This window comes from Penaeus vannamei, chromosome 38 (assembly GCF_042767895.1).
Source record: "Penaeus vannamei isolate JL-2024 chromosome 38, ASM4276789v1, whole genome shotgun sequence".
Taxonomy (NCBI): domain Eukaryota; kingdom Metazoa; phylum Arthropoda; class Malacostraca; order Decapoda; family Penaeidae; genus Penaeus; species Penaeus vannamei.
In genome coordinates this window covers 15,103,471-15,110,970 of record NC_091586.1, presented here as the reverse complement: position 1 = coordinate 15,110,970, position 7,500 = coordinate 15,103,471, and the positions used below count along the sequence as shown (strand labels likewise).

General features: G+C 55.2%; 1 protein-coding gene and 1 long non-coding RNA gene across 14 annotated transcripts in view; one reads left to right on the top strand and one right to left on the bottom strand.

The window, feature by feature from the left end:
- The window catches only part of eag (ether a go-go), a 385,740-nt gene that overhangs the window by 61,084 nt on the left and 317,156 nt on the right, over positions 1 to 7,500 (top strand). The gene's annotated exons all lie outside the window — the stretch shown is intronic.
- LOC138859735 (uncharacterized) overlaps positions 1 to 7,500 on the bottom strand; it is a 107,816-nt gene that overhangs the window by 41,700 nt on the left and 58,616 nt on the right. The gene's annotated exons all lie outside the window — the stretch shown is intronic.

The window sequence follows — 7,500 nt, the reverse complement described above, 5'->3', positions numbered from 1 at the left end:
TGGAGCATTGTATGTAAAGAGTGGTTATTAAGGTCGTTGATTGTTCGTGGATTGTAGGTGCAGATGTTAAATGTTCTTTTTGATATTGTTTTTCCTCTGGTCGCATGTACCATACCAGTCCGAGGCTGCTGATATGATCCCCTGGTCGCATCTGTCACATCAGTCCGGGGTTGCTGATGTGCCCTCCTGATCTCTCGGCGAGGGTCCGGAGGTGGCCCCCTCTGGTCTGATATGCTATGGTTCGACATTTGGTTCCATGTTGATTTCATAAGCCATACTCTTCCGTGCTGGCTCAAGACAAATTGGAAGAGGGTGAGTTGTTGTGTCACCAAACACTAGGAGATTGCCTTACAGGGCTGGTGGGTACTCCTACCCAGGGCATTTTGTTAGCACTACAGTTGAGTTGACAAATAGGGCTGCCTAAGGTGTCTCTCGTGTCTGACGGTTTGTCAGAGCTATAGTCAGGTTGACCGCTAGAACTGCCACTAAACCGTTACTCTGGCACGGGAGACTTGGAGTGGGCTAGTGTAGAGGTTAAGAAACCAGACTGGATTTTTATCTCGTTATTTTGAGGAACCGAGTACAAGTATAGTCAGGTCAACAGCTGAGTGAAGAATGATGATTCCGCCTAAAACTAAAAAAAAAAAAAAAACTAAAAATGTAAAGAAGAGGGGGGGAAGGAAGAGTGAGGATAGGAGAAGGATAAGGAGGAGGAAAAGAATTTCAGGAGAAGAAGAAGGAGCCGGGGCTTCACCCAGCCTGCGGGGTAAACTTGGGGTAATAGTTGGGAGTGGGTTTGTTGAAAGAGGAAAAGGATCGAGGGGCCCAGCGCCATCGGCAGACTCGCGTGTTCACCGCGCGGCCGTACCTCGCGAGGTCGTGCGGTGGGGCAAGGCCGCGACTCGTGGCGCGGGGGAATACCCCACGACCTTGAGCGCGGCTCCCCTCACAACATTTTTCCCACGGGGCGTGGAGCCTCGCTATGGCGAACACGGAGCCTCTCGGCTAACTGAGGGGGAGAGAAGTTAGCAGGTTTTTGGCACCATCTGCGGTATGCTCGGAGCCACGGCCTCTCGACCGTGGCTCCAGAGCTGTCCCTCGGCTAACCATCACCGCTGAAGCAGGATGAAGCTCGAGTGAGGCCACACAGAGGCTGGCCACTCCCGCCCGGGTCGAGAGGAGATTTCTCTCCCTCGGCCGCAGGTCTTCCGGAGGGGCGCGGCTCGGGCGGCCTCACCACGATTGGGTTAACTCCACTGGCCGTGACGCTTCTTTCCTCGGCTCGCACAAACCCTTACGCTAAAGGATTTGTGGTCCTGGCACGAGTACTAGCAGCAAGCGCCACGTGTCGGAAACCGAAACCAGTGGGATGTCAGGGTAAGGATAAGGATGAGGGTCAACGCCATGGCAGGAATATGGTATGAGTGAGGGTGAGGGGTGAGGGGTGAGGTGGTGGTCACAAGCGTCAGGAGACGAGGTGAAGGTATTTAAAAATGGGGATAAGAGAGGGCAGTACCTGGGGGAGATTACTTTATTAGTGAGATTAAAAAGGTACAGGACAACAAAAACCAAACAACAACAAAACTAAGCGGACAGAAAGAGAACACGAAAAACTGAACACTGAAAAAACTGAACAAAACGAGTGGATAGGGGAAGGGGAAAATTTGAAAGGAATGAGTAGAAGGTGGCTTCAAAGTGATGCGGCAAAACCCGAAAACTGCATTCCCTGTCCCATGACAAAGAAAGAGATCACGGCCTAAACCTGATCTCCAGCCGGAACGAAGGATGGAGGGTGAGTCCATCCAGCCAGTGGTGAGTCAAGCACGGAGTTTGTTGGTCTGTCTACAGGCCAACTCACCCCACAGGATGTTAAGGAGGAAGCGAGAGGCTTCCTCGCGGAGTTCAGACGTGTAATAGATCGGTCAAGACCCACTACAGGGAACTGTCTGAGTGCTTTATTCCATCAGAACAAGCTGGAGTTGTGTTTGTTGTTAGTGAGTAGAATGTTTGTGTGTGAAAGAGAGAGTTCTTGTTTTGTTTAGATGCAGCTCGTACGTGGGATTAAGCGTCTAGATCGACCTAGCCAACACGGGGTCCTCCACCGAGGTGGAAGAACCCGCGTCGGCTCGGTCGGTCGTCAGTTAGTCACTCAAGGTACACCCATTCTACCTGGGTGTACCTTGCGTGGCGTAACCTGAGCCCTGTAGCGGCTCCGTGATCGATGCACGATCAAAGGCTCCTCGAGGTCAGGCAGGGAGTCTTGTGAACCGACGCGGAAGTCCTGGGAATCGGCGGACCAATTCCCGATGCTTCCGCGCTGTCCCAGGGGTCCCCTGGCAGGGAGCATGGCTCCAGCCGAGAGCCCAAGCCCGGCCTCGAGAACGCTCTCGACATCGATGTCGGAGTCGCTACTGTCGTCGTCAAGAATGGTGTCATCCAATCTACGACTACGAGCTTGGGGGACAGGAGGATCCTTCTTGTCTTTTTTTGTATGCATGGGTGGTGGTGTGGTTTGTTTGCGTTTGTGATCAGTGGTATTTGTAGTTTGGCGTGCCTGTGCAGTTTCTTTTTGTCTTCGTTGTGGCTGAGGTTGCAAAACGAGGTGTCGGTGTTGTGAGGAAGAATGAGGCTCTGAGTGAGTGTCTGTCACCTCATTTCCTGTGGTTTCTGTGTTTGTTGTGGCGTACTCAGGGATGTATAGGTTGTCGTCTTCAAAGATTTCCTCATGGACAACAATGCTGGGGAAGCCGTTTCTCTGGAGCATAATAGGGACAATGTTTGTGAATCTTTTTGCGTTGTATTTGGCAGCGATTTGGCCGTGATCTTTTAACTTTCTTTGGCCGTCGGCCGAAAGAAATGGGGTCAAGTGTTCGGGTTTGGCAACTGTCACCTTGAAGCCATTATGGACCTTAAAGAGGTGTGTGACTGCCACCTCAGTGATAATGAAGATATTCTGGAGAGCCTCCTCGCAAGAGATAGGCTCCCCAGAATACGCTAATTTGATAACGTGACCCACAGGGTTACGCCATAGCGAGGGTGATGGATGATGGGTAGAGGGGAGGCTAGCAGAGCTAATTCAACTAGACGATGAAAGGGCGGAAATGGTTTCAAAAAACGGTGAAGCACACAGGGTAGCCAACAGTCTCTATTTGGGAAGGCCGGTCGGGGTCGGAACCCTGCCGAACGGGCGTGAGCCCTTATGTGTTCGGCCGAACACTTCGCAGCGAAACTATCGGCTGCCACTGTGTGTCGTGCTTTTAATTACTCGCACATCAAGGCTGTAATTAAAGGCACTAGCCCAAAGCAGGTATTGCGCAACTGCACCCAAAGCAGTTGCACCAAGAGCCAATCGTCTTGTCCTTCGTGGGGGTGTCAATCTCTGTATTTCATCCACGATGACAAACACGAAAAACCTCGGACCCAAAGATCCAGGTAAGCCCTTGATTCCGCCTCAGGTCCGGCGGCTTAAGAACCTGACCGCCGATGTCAGCTCGGCCGATGTGGGCGGTTCCACGGCGGGAGTCGGCCAATCGCGTGTCAGGTGCGGTCCTGCGTTGACGGCCAATCAGGAGCCACTGCAGCACTCCCCCTCTAGTGTAGCGGTCACGAAACGGACTCTGGCGATCCTGAAGGGCTGCTGCAGGTGCGCGGGCTTGACTCGGTCGATGGTCACGGCGTCTTGTCCCTTAGGGTGGCGGACGGTAATCGTCTTCTCCCCTCTTCTGATGACCGGGAAGGGCCCTTCGTAGGGAAGGCAGAGAGGGGGTTTCGGGTGTTTTCTTACGAAAACGTGCGAGCGGTCTTGGAGTCCTGGGGGTATGTAGAAGTCCTGTTGCCTCGAGGGTCTCGTTGGTCGGTCAATCATCGTCACGATGTAGGTGAAGCCGTCGTCCATGGGTAGGGGTCCCATTATGTCGATGTGGACGTGTTGGAACCTCTCATCTGGAATGGGGAAGGTCTGGAGAGGAGATTTTGTGTGCCTGTGGATCTTGGTCCTCTGGCATTCTAGGCACGAGCAACACCACTGCCGAACATCTTTGTTGATGGAGGGCCAGACTACCTTGCTACGGATGAGGTGTTGGGTGGCCCGGATGCCGCGATGCTGGTGGTAGGCATCGAAGAATCGCCGACGGAGGGAAGGCGGGATGTATGGGCAGGGGTAGCCGAGGGAGACGTCGCAGAGGTCATCGCGGGAGTTCGGGATCCTGACTCTCTCAAGGTTAAGGGAAGACTGGCCCTCGATGAGGGGAGTCATGGACATGTCCTGCTGTTGCTCTCTGCTGACCAGATGATAATCCACTGCGTCGTCGGTGAGGGTCGCTGCGGATATGGTAACCCTCGATAGAGCATCGGCGGCCTCGTTGTCCACGGCCCGAATGTGCCGGATGTCCGTCGTGAACTGCGAGATGTAGTCCAGGTGGTGCTCCTCGCGAGGAGATTGGCGGCAGGTCCTCGAGTGTAAGGCGAAGGTGAGGGGTTTATGGTCCGTCAGGATGTGGAATTCCTTTGCCTCCACAAACGGCTGGAAATGCTTCACTGCGGAGTATGCTGCCAGGAGTTCTCTTCCAAAGGCACTGTACCGTGACTGGCGTGGCGACAAGGTCTGCGAAAAGAAGGCAAGGGGTTGCCATTGCTTACCCTGACGTTGCTGGAGGACAGCACCGATGGCAGTGTCGGAGGCGTAGACCGCTATGCTGAGAGGAGCTTCCGGCAGAGGGTGGCTAAGCAGGGTGGCAGAGGCCAGGGCTTCTTTGCAGGCTTCGAAGGCTTCATTTGTCGGGGACGTCCACTTGATTCTGGTGTTTCTGCTGGCTCTGTTAGGTGTGATCAGGGCGTGAAGGGGCTTGAGGAACCTTCTGTAGAAGTTAAACATGCCCAGGAATTTCCGCAGCTGTTTCTCCGTCGATGGCCTGGGGAACTTCCTTATAGCAGTGACCTTCTCTTGCGCTGGGGTGATGCCTTGGGGGGTGACGGTGTGGCCGAGGAAGGAGAGGGAAGCGACACCGAACTAGCATTTTCCCGGGTTGATGACGACGCCCGCTTCTTGCAGTCTGCCGAAGAGGGCGCGGAGATGGCGGGCGTGGTCTGCTTCTGAGGTGCTGGCGACGAGGATGTCGTCGATGTGAGCGAAGACGCCCTCAAGGCCGCGAGTCACGTCGTTTGTGAAGCGTTGGAAGGTCTGAGCAGCGTTCCGGAGACCGAAGGGCATCCTGAGGAATTCGAAGAGGCCGAAAGGTGTAATGACAGCCGTCTTGGGGATGTTCTCCTCTGCGATCGGGATTTGGTGGAAGGCCCGCACGAGGTCGATCCTGGAAAAGACCGTACAGCCAGACAGCTCATGGGAGAAGGAGTGCAGGTGCGGCAGAGGGTATCTGTCGGGGGCGGTGATCGTATTCAGGTGACGTTAATCACTGCACGGGCGCCAGTCACCGTCCTTCGTCTTCACCAGATGCAGAGGGGCCGCCCATTGACTGCTGGAAGGGCATATAATCCCTAACTGCATCATATGGTCGAACTCCGCCCTGGCATTGCGACATCTGTCGGGGGCGAGCGGACGGCAGCGAGAATAGGCAGGAGGACCATGGGTCACGATATGGTGCCGGACTTCGTGCCGTGGTTGGGTGGCCCGGTTGATCGGCTTGGTCAAGGCCGGGAACTCTCGCAGGATGTTCTTGAAGGCGCAGGTCCTGGGAAGCACTGTATATATTAGGGGGTACTTATCAGAGCCAGAGCAGCGTGCGTGCGGGCCCCGGATTGGTGGATTAGGGCCATACCTTGAAGATAAATGTCTCCGAGGTCCACGAAAGACAGGCGCGCCCAGTTTCCACTGTTTCCTCCACTCTTTGCGCGGCGGTGAAGGAAGGCGGAAGCGAGGCTGGCGGTTGGGCGTTGCAGAGCGCCTGATGTCCCGTTCAAAGCGTGGTGGCGAAGGGGTGCGAAAGCGAGGCCGGGAGTGAGAACGTTCCTGTGTGGATATCTTCTGCACAGCCTCGGATAGTGTGGCGACATGGGCTGCAAGGGCTCCCAACGTCATGGTGGAGGTGGTGGTTGCGGCAGACACTGTTGCTATTGACGATGTGGGTGCCCTAGCTACGAGCATCGCGTCGGCTTGCAGGGCAAGTTGCTCCAATGGGGCGTCTGACACCAGCAGGATTTGCTGGATATCAGCAGGCAGCCGCTTGAGGAAGAGGGACCGCATGACGTCAGGTGGGAGCGTAGTGCCGGTGCGGGTGAGGAGGCGCTGGAAGTGGTGAAGGATTTCTGTTGGGGTACGGTTATCCGCGGCGTCAGACGACAGGAAGGAGCTTAACGTGATCAGAGGGTTAGGTGCTGCTCGCCTAAGAATGGCCTCCTTAAGCTCGTCGTAAGTGGCGTACCGATGATTATGCAGGAGGTCGCCGACGGTCAGGAGTTCTGGCAGGAGGTTAGTGACCAGCAGGCGGAATTTAGTGGCCTGGGTGGTTATATTCCTGAGGAGGAATTCCTGCTCCACTTGAAAAAACCATTCCGGCAGGCTGGTAGCGTCCTGTGTGTTGCTGACATCTTGTGTAAAAACTTGGTTCACTCCGAGGGTCACCAGTGTAGAGGTTAAGAAACCAGACTGGATTTTTATCTCGTTTTTTTGAGGAACCGAGTACAAGTATAGTCAGGTCAACAGCTGAGTGGAGAATGATGATTCCGCCTAAGACTAAGACTAAAATGTAAAGAAGAGGGGGGGGAAGGAAGAGTGGGGATAGGAGAAGGATAAGGAGGAGGAAAAGAATTTCAGGAGAAGAAGGAGCCGGGGCTTCACCCAGCCTGCGGGGTAAACTTGGGGTAATAGTTGGGAGTGGGTTTGTTGAAAGAGGAAAAGGATCGAGGGGCCCAGCGCCATTGGCAGACTCGCGTGTTCACCGCGCGGCCGTACCTCGCGAGATCGTGCGGTGGGGCAAGGAATACCCCACGACCTTGAGCGCGGCTCGCCTCACCACATTTTTCCCACGGGGCGTGGAACCTCGCTATGGCGAACACGGAGCCTCTCGGCTAACTGAGGGGGAGGGGAGAGAAGTTAGCAGGTTTTTGGCACCATCTGCGGTATGCTCGGAGCCACGACCTCTCGACCGTGGCTCCAGAGCTGTCCCTCGAGTGAGGCCACACAGAGGCTGGCCACTCCCGCCCGGGTCGAGAGGAGATTTCTCTCCCTCGGCCGCAGGTCTTCCGGAGGGGCGCGGCTCGGGCGGCCTCACCACGATTGGGTTAACTCCACTGGCCGTGACGCTTCTTTCCTCGGCTCGCACAAACCCAAGTACTAGCAGCAAGCGCCACGTGTCGGAAACCGAAACCAGTGGGATGTCAGGGTAAGGATAAGGATGAGGGTCAACGCCATGGCAGGGATATGGTATGAGTGAGGGTGAGGGGTGAGGGGTGAGATGGTGGTCACAAGCGTCAGGAGACGAGGTGAAGGTATTTAAAAACGGGGATAAGAGAGGGCAGTACCTGGGGGAGATTACTTTATTAGTG